The 9,456-nt window shown below is 44.6% G+C and overlaps 1 non-coding gene across 1 annotated transcript; it reads right to left on the reverse strand.

The window, feature by feature from the left end:
• Positions 1–5,925: 5,925 nt before the first annotated feature.
• On the reverse strand, positions 5,926–6,000 carry Trnas-cga (transfer RNA serine (anticodon CGA)). Its single transcript has one exon. It is a non-coding gene; the product is annotated as a tRNA-Ser (tRNA).
• Between the last annotated feature and the right edge of the window lie 3,456 nt (positions 6,001–9,456).

Consider the following 9,456-nt stretch of genomic DNA (forward strand, 5'->3'; position numbering starts at 1 on the left):
TAAGTATTCCAGCAGCTACGTACCTATTTTGCTAGTCTCTATTCCTTTAACTGTTCCAGACCTCGCGCCAGCCTGCGTGAGCTTAAACGCGTGCCTTTCGGCTATCTCATAGTGGCTTGGCTGTCTTGCCAAGTCACAACAGGTATGTTCTCGAAACTTCAACAAAAGACCGTACCGAGCTACTGAGCGTCTCTCTTGAAGAGTCTTCCACTGGAGTTTATCTGTCATCTCCGTAACGCTTTCGCGATTATTAAACGATCCTGTAACGAAGCGCGCTGCTCTCCGTTGGATCTTCTCTTTCTCTTCTATCAACTCTATCTGGTACGGATCCCACACTGCTGAGCAGTATTCAAGCAGTGGGCGAACAAGCATACTGTAACCTACTTCGTTTTCGGATTGCATTTCCTTAGGATTCTTCCAATGAATCTCAGTCTGGCATCTGCTTTGCCGACGATTAATTTTATAAGGTCATTCCAATTTAGATCACTCCTAATGCCTACTCCCAGATAATTTATGCAATTAACTGCTGCCAGTTGCTGGCCTGTTATATTGTAGCTAAATGATAAAGGATCATTCTCTCTATGTATTCGCAGCACATTACACTTGTCTACATTGAGATTCAATTGCCATTCCCTGCACCATGCGTCAATTCGTTGCAAAAAATGTTCAAATGTTTGTGAAGTCGTACGGGACTTAACTGCTAAGGTCATCAGTCCCTAAGCTTACACGCTACTTAACCTTAATCTAACCTAAGGACAAACACACACACCCATGCCCGAGGGAGGACTCGAACCTCCGCCGGGACCAGCCGCACAGTCCATGACTGCAGCGCCTGAGACCGCTCGGCTAATCCCGCGCGGCGTCACCAAGACTATGAAACATACTTACACCAAAATACAAATATGCACTTCGATGTTGAATATTATGCTGGATTGTAGTACCTGTAGTAATAACTACGTGTCACCAAGACAATGAAACATACTTACACCCAAACCTCCAAATGTCAGATAGATCGGTACCAAACGTATCTAGATAAAGTGTCAACTAAAACACCGATTCAGACTCAAGCGCCAAAGAAATTGGTATAGGCATACGTATTAAAATAAAAAGATACGTAAACAGGCAGAATACGGTGCTTCGGTCGGCAACGCCTGTATAAGACAACAAGTGTCTGGTGCAGTTGTTGGATGGGTTACTGCTGCTGTAATGGCAGGTTAACAAGGTAAGTGAGTTTGGACGTGATGTTTTAGTCGGCGCACAAGCGATGGGACACAGCATCTCCGTGTAGCGATGAAGTGGGGATTATCCCGTACGACCATTTCGCGAGTGGACCGTGAATATCAGGAACCTGGTAAAACATCAACTATCTGACATCGCTGCGACCGGAAAAAGATCCTCGAAGAACGGGGCCAACGACGACTGATGAGAATCTTTCACCATGACATAACTGCTATCCTTCCGCAAATTGCTGCAGATTTCAATGTTGGGCAATCAGCAAGTGTCAGTGTGTGAATCATTCAACGGAACATCATCGATATGGGCCTTCGGAGCCAAAGGGCCACTCGCGTTTCCTCGATGACTGCACAACACAAAGATTTATGCCTCGTCTGGAGCTCGACGAAATCGTCATTGGACTGTTGACGACTGGAGACATGTCGCCTGCTCGAACTAGTCTCGTTTCAAATTGTATCGGACGGAAGGATTCTATCGAACGGAAGGACGTTTATAGGTATGGAGATAACCTCATGAATTCATGAACCCTGCATCTCAGCAGAGGAGTGTTCAAGCTGGTGGAGTCTCTGTAACAGTGTGGGCCGTGTGCAGTTGGAGTGATATGGGACCACTGATAACGTCTAGATACGAATCTGGCAGGTGTCACATACGTAAGCATCCTGTCTGATCACTTGCATCCATTTGTGTCCTTTGTGCATTCTGACGGACTTGCGAAATTCCAGCAGGATAATGCGGCACCCCAAACGTCCAGAATTGCTACATAGGTGCTCTAGGAACGCACTTCTGAGTTCAAACACTTCCGCTGGCCACCAAACTCCCTAGACATGAACATTATTGAGCATATCAGAGATGGCTTGCAACGTGCTGTTCAGAAGAGATCGGAACCCTTCGAACTCTTACTGATTTGTGGACAGCCCTGCAGAATTCATGATTTCAGTTCCCTTCAGCACTACTTCAGACATCAGTCGAGTCCATGCCACGTCGTGTTGCGGCACTTCTGTGTACTCGCGGCGACCGTACACGATATTAGGCAGGTGTACCAATTTCTTTGGCTCGTCAGTGTATATATCTCGTAAGGACATTGTAAGCAAGGTTGCAGTATCATTGCCTACAACATTTATTGATTATTATGACAGCTGTTTCCGAAGATTTCCTGTGTGTACAAATTTTGAGTATTACCATGTGCTATAGTTCTATAGGATTTTAGACCTTTTTTTTTTTTTATAAGTGAAGAATTTCGTGAATTATTGAGATATAAGTGAAACTGCAGTCCAGGTTTTCATTGTGACCAATTGCACAACTCTATTGAAATTAACTGTTGTATTTCTAAATTATGTAAGTAAGAGGCAGACATACGTCTACGTTGTATTGACGTGTATATAACATCTGGTGTGACTGTATCTGATGACTTTTCTCGTTTTTATTTCACGTCAAATTTTAAAACACGTAATTATATTAACACCTCTTACCATAGTCTCTTACTATGTAAATATAAAACGTATGTAGTGTGAACCACAAAAAATTACAGGAATATTTACAAAATTATATGAAAATATTACACTGTATAGAACGGCACAAAATCAACTGAAATCGATGTTTTAGAATTTGACGTGAAACATAACGACAACAGTCACCAAATATAGTCACACAACATGTTATATACAAACGTCAGGACAGCGTAGACGTAAGTCTGTTCTTACTTACATAATTTACAAATTAAAAAATTAACTACAACACAGTTGTTTGTATTATTCGTCACAATGAAAAGTATGACTTCAGTTATACCTCAATAATTCACGAAATTTTCCAGTTACAAAAAAAAAGTCTTAAACTCGCGTAGAACTATAGCACATTGTAATTCTGAAACTTTGAATATACAGCAACTTGAACATGGAAATCTTCCGAAACAGCTGTCGTAATAATCAATAAATATTTTAAGCAGTGACAATGGAAACGTGCTTAGAACTGATTTTCTATCTGACCTCTTGATACTCATACAGGTGGTTCTCTTTTCTCCAAAGGTCTCTTTAATTTTCCTGTAGGCAGTATCTATCTTAGTCCTAGTGATATATGCCTACATCCTTAAATTTGTCCGGTAGCCATTCCTGCTCAGCCATTTTGCACTTCCTCTCCATTTCATTTTTGAGACTTTTGTATTCCTTTTTGTCTGCTTCATTTACTGCATTTTTGTATTTTCTCCTTTCATCAGTTAAATTCTCCCTCCTGTTACCCAAGGATTTCTGGTAGCTCTCGTCTTTTTACCTACTTGCTCCTTTGCTGCCTTCACTATTTCCATTCTTCTTCTACTGTATTTCTTTCCCCCGTTCTTGTTAATCGTTCCCTAATGCTCTCTCTGAAACTCTCTACAACCTCTGGTTCTTTCAGTTTATCCAGGTCCCACGTCCTTAAATTCCCACTTTTTTGCAATTTCTTCAGTGGTAATATACAGTTTATAACGAATAGATTGTGGCCAGAGTCCACATCTGCTCCGGGAAATGTCCTACATTTTAAAACCTGGTTCCTAAATCTCTGTCTTACCATTGGATAATCTATCTGATACCTTCTAGTATCTCCAGACTTCTTCCATGTATACAACCTTCTTTCATGATTGTTAAACCAAGTGTTAGCTATGATTAAGTTATGCACTGTGCAAAATCCTATCAGGCGGCTTCCTCTTTCATTCCTTACCCCCATTTCATTTTCACCCAGTACTTTTCCTTCTCTTCCTCTCCTACCATTCGCATATACAACTAAGTATCCGTGCAAAATTACACATGTAATTCGGCAGATGGGGCGTCATATGACTAAGATGCGTGAAGAATCAGATTTTGCTTAAAATGGAGCCCACGTTAGACAGTATTCATCCAGTGCCTCATGAGAGGATTTGATCACTTGCAAAAAATTTAAAAAAATTTCAGATCTTTTTCTTTTCTCACTTGTATGCTTATGCTCAAACGTTGAACAAATTAACTGATTTGAGAGTTACCAGACGTTTGAAGCTATTTAATACATGAGAGTTCGAGTCTCTGAAGTATCGGAAGTCCGCCTGCTTAGCTAGGTGGTAACGTTCTTCCCTGCCATGCAGCGGGCCCGGGTTCTATTCCCGGCCGGGTTGTTTATTTACTCCGCTCGTGGAGTGGGTGTTGTGTTGTCCTCATCATCATTTCATCCTCATCACCGGCATTATCCTGCTGAAATGTAGGGTTTCGCAGGGATCGAATGAAAGAGGTAGAGCCACGGGCCGTAACACATCTGAAATGTAACGTCCAGTGTTCAGAGTGCCGTCAATACGAACAAGAGGTGACCGAGACGTGTAACCAATGGCACCCTATACCATCACGCCGGGTGATACGCCAGTATGGCGATGACGAATACACGCTTCCAATGTGCGTTCACCGCGATGTCGCCAAACACGGATGCGACCATCATGATGCTGTAAACAGAACCTGGATTCATCTGAAAAAATGACGTTTTGCTATTCGTGCACCCAGGTTCGTCGTTGAGTACACCATCGCAGGCGCTCCTGTGTGTGATGCAGCGTCAAGGGTAACCGCAGCCACGGTCTCCGAGCTGATAGTCCATGCTGCTGCAAACGTCGTCGAACTGTTCTTTCAGATGGTTGTTGTCTTGCAAACGTTCATATCTGTTGACTCAGGGGTCGAGGCGTGTCTTCACGATCCGTTGCAGCCATGCGGATAGGATGCCTGTCATCTCGACTGCTAGTGATACGAGGCCGTTGGGATCCAGCACGGCGTTCCGTATTACCCTCCTGAACCCACCGATTCCATATTCTGCTAACAGTCATTGGATCTCGACCAACGCGAGCAGCAATGTCGCGATACGATAAACCGCAATCGCGATAGGCTACAATCCGACCTTTATCAAAGTCGGAAACGTCATGGTACGCATTTGTCCTCCTTACACGAGGCAGCACAACAACGTTTGACCAGGCAACGCCGGTCAACTGCTGTTTCTGTATGAGAAATCTGTTGGAAACTTTCCTCATGTCAGCACGTTGTAGGTGTCGCCACCGGCGCCAACGTTGTGCCAATGCTGTGAAAAGCTAATCATTTGCATATCACAGCATCTTCTTCCTGTCGGTTAAATTTCGCGTCTGTAGCACGTCATCTTCGTGGTGTAGCAATTTTAATGGCCGGTAGTGTATACAAAAGAAGTGAATAGCTCAGCGACAGGTTTACTGTGAAATGTCCCGAACTGTGTTTCCCGCGCTAGAGCGCGCGCGCTCACACAGTGTAGCCCGGCAGTACGTGCTTAGTTAGCACCGAGTGATTTCAGACGGCTCTGCGCCAAGGCCGTTGCACACGTCACCTCCACGATACGTTGCAATTGCCGTGCGCCCGCACCTCATGCACTTTCCGCTACCTGCAACGCGGGAACTCTGGCGGTTTATTCTCAGGTGAGCGCCGCAGTCTAAAGAGATCTACATCTACAACTACAGCCTGCTCTGCAAGCCGCCTTACGGTGTGTAGCGGAGAGTACTTTCGGTACCATTATGTGATCGCTCCTACCCTGTTCCACTCGCAAATTGTGCGTAGGAAGAATGATTGTCGGTAAGCCTCTGTTTTGGCACTAGTATCTCCAATTTTCTCCTCGTAGTCAATACGCGAGATGTATGGGGGGGGGGGGGGGGGGGAAGTAATATGTTGAAACTTCCTGGCAGATTAAAACTGTGTGCCGGGCCGAGACTCGAACTCGGGACCTTTGCCTTTCGCGGGCAACTGCTCTACCAACTGAGCTACCCAAGCACGACTCACACCCCCTCCTTACAGCTTTACTTCTGCCAGTACCTCGCCTCCTACCTTCCAAACTTTACAGAAGCTCCGCTGCAGAGTGAAAATCTCATTCTGGATTAATATGTTCTCCGACTCCTGTCCCGAAATTCCAATAGTAAATCTCCTCGTGATGCACAACGCCAGCCGGCCGCTGTGGCCGAGCGGTTCTAGGCGCTTCAGTCCGCAACCGCGCGGCTGCTACGGTCGCAGGTTTGAATCCTGCCTCGGGCATGGATGTGTGTGAAGTCCTTAGGTTAGTCAGGTTTAGGTAGTTCTAAGTTCTAGGGGACTGATGACCCCAGATGTTACGTCCCATAGTGCTTAGAGCCAGAGCACAACGCTTCTCTTGTAACGTCTGCCAGTGGAGCTCCGTAACGCTCTCTCGCCAGCTAAACGATCCCGTGACGAAACAGGCCGGTCTTCGTTGGATCTTCTCTATCAGTCCTTGCATGGGGGCTTAATTAATACGAAAGGACTAATATTAAAGAATAAATGCAATAATTTTAGTAACCGGTTGGCCCTGACTAGTATTAGCACGCAATCTGACTGCATAAAATAAAAATAAAGAATGACAAGGATTTTTCATTAGCATAATTGATTAATTAAGTCCGCTGCAACTATAAAAGCTATGAAACAACAAAGCACAAGTGTAACTGTTCTGTGTGTGGTGGTGTGACTCAGCGTGCATGTATCTGGCTCGATCTTTCTCAATACGACAAAATATTTTAAACACCGTTTACAATGAACTAATTGAACAACCAGAAATATTATCATTGCACATAGAACCCAGAATTACAAGTCTAATAAATTAACACGAGCCAGATGCTTTGTTGACTGTACCTGTGAGCAAGCGGGATTGCTATTAAAGAAAACTGTAATACCTTTTTACCTCATTATATATTGCCGAAAATATTCCATTACACCAGCATCATAAATCAAAAGCCTATCTCCTTTCTCAAATATATTCTGAGAATTGCAACTTCTTCCATCTATACATTAAACCAACCGAACAGCATCTACTCTCTCGCCCAACAGAACAACAACTGCCCTCGACATCCTCTGAACTACTACTGCACCAGTGGAGGCGGCGGAATAATAACCTTGGCGCAATCTCTGGCGCTGTGACTCAGTGTAGCCACCTTTCATCCTTCCTGATAGGGATCCCAGATAAATCAACGACACACAAGAATCGGACGAACAAGCGCCTCATATGTCACTTCTTTCGTGGATGAGTTACATTTCCTTAAGATTCTTACGATGAATCTGAGTCTGCTCTCTGCTTTTTCCACTCTCTGTTTTATGTGGTCACTGCACTTGAGGTGACCCGAAATAGTTACGCCGAGATATTTTATGGCAGACCCTCTCTCCAGCTGTTTGTCATCGGTAGTGTAACTGTACAGTAGCGGATTTCTGTTCCTATGCATGAGCAATACGTTACATTTATTTACGTTCAACGGTCAGCTGCAAGAGCCTCCACCATTCATCAATTCTCTGCGCGTCCTTCTGCAAATTCTTCTGGCGTTGCTACTTTGGTATAGACAACTGCATCATCGGCGAATATCCTTAAAGAGCATCCGACCCTTTCTACTAGATCATTTATACAGGGTGTTACAAAAAGGTACGGCCAAACTTTCAGAAAACATTCCTCACACACAAAGAAAGAAAATATGTTATGTGGACATGTGTCTGGAAACGCTTACTTTCCATGTTAGAGCTCGTTTTATTACTTCTCTTCAAATCACATTAATCATGGAATGGAAACACACACCAACAGAACATACCAGCGTGACTTCAAACACTTTGTTACAGGAAATGTTCAAAATGTCCTCCGTTAGCGAGGATACATGCATCCACCCTCCGTCGCATGGAATCCCTGATGCGCTGATGCAGCCCTGGAGAATGGCGTATTGTATCACAGCCGTCCACAATACGAGCACGAAGAGTCTCTACATTTGGTACCGGGGTTGCGTAGACAAGAGCTTTCAAATGCCCCCATAAATGAAAGTCAAGAGGGTTGAGGTCAGGAGAGCGTGGAGGCCATGGAATTGGTCCGCCTCTACCAATCCATCGTCACCGAATCTGTTGTTGAGAAGCGTACGAACACTTCGACTGAAATGTGCAGGAGCTCCATCGTGCGTGAACCACATGTTGTGTCGTACTTGTAAAGGCAGATGTTCTAGCAGCACAGGTAGAGTATCCCGTATGAAATCATGATAACGTGCTCCTTTGAGCGTAGGTGGAAGAACATGGGGCCCAATCGAGACATCACCAACAATGCCTGCCCAAACCTTCACCGAAAATCTGTGTTGATGGCGTGAATGCACAACTGCGTGTGGATTCTCGTCAGCGCACACATGTTGATTGTGAAAATTTACAATTTGATCACGTTGGAATGAAGCCTAATCCGTAAAGACAACATTTGCACTGAAATGAGGATTGACACATTGTTGGATGAACCATTCGCAGAAGTGTATCCGTGGAGGCCAATCAGCTGCTGATAGTGCCTGCACACGCTGTACATGGTACGGAAACAACTGGTTCTCCCATAGCACTCTCCATACAGTGACGTGGCCAACGTTACCTTGTACAGCAGCAACTTCTCTGACGCTGACATTAGTGTTATCGTCAACTGCACGAAGAATTGCCTCGTCCGTTGCAGGTGTCCTCGTCGTTCTAGGTCTTCCCCAGTCGCGAGTCATAGGCCGGAATGTTCCGTGCTCGCTAAGACGCCGATCAATTGCTTCGAACGTCTTCCTGTCGGGACACCTTCGTTCTGGAAATCTGTCTCGATACAAACGTACCGCGCCACGGGTATTGCCCCGTGCTAATCCATACATCATTTGGGCATCTGCCAACTCCGCATTTGTAAACATTGCACTGACTGCAAAACCACGTTCTTGATGAACACTAACCTGTTGATGCTACGTACTGATGCGCTTGATGCTAGTACTGTAGAGCAATGAGTCGCATGTCAACACAAGCACCGAAGTCAACATTACCTTCCTTGAATTGGGCCAACTGGCGGTGAATCGAGGAAGTACAGTACATACTGACGAATCTAAAATGAGCTCTAACATGGAAATTAAGCGTTTCCGGACCCGTGTCCACATAACATCTTTTCTTTATTTGTGTGTGAGCAATGTTTCCTGAAAGTTTGGCAGTACCTTTTTGTAACACCCTGTATATATTCTAAACACCACCGGTCCTATCACACTTCCCTGTGGTACTCCGGATATTACGTTTACATCTTTAGATTTCGTTCTGTTAAGAGCGACGTGTTGAGTTCTATCTAGAGAAAAGTCTTTAATCCAGTCGCAAGTCTGCTCCGATATTCCGTAAGTTCGTATTTTTTTCAGTAGACGGCAATGCGGGGCGGTGTCAAATGCCTCACTGAAATCAAGGAACACGGCATCAGTCTGAGCGCCGTTGT

The sequence above is a fragment of the Schistocerca serialis genome, chromosome 12, assembly GCF_023864345.2.
Source record: "Schistocerca serialis cubense isolate TAMUIC-IGC-003099 chromosome 12, iqSchSeri2.2, whole genome shotgun sequence".
Classification (NCBI taxonomy): Eukaryota; Metazoa; Arthropoda; class Insecta; order Orthoptera; family Acrididae; genus Schistocerca; species Schistocerca serialis.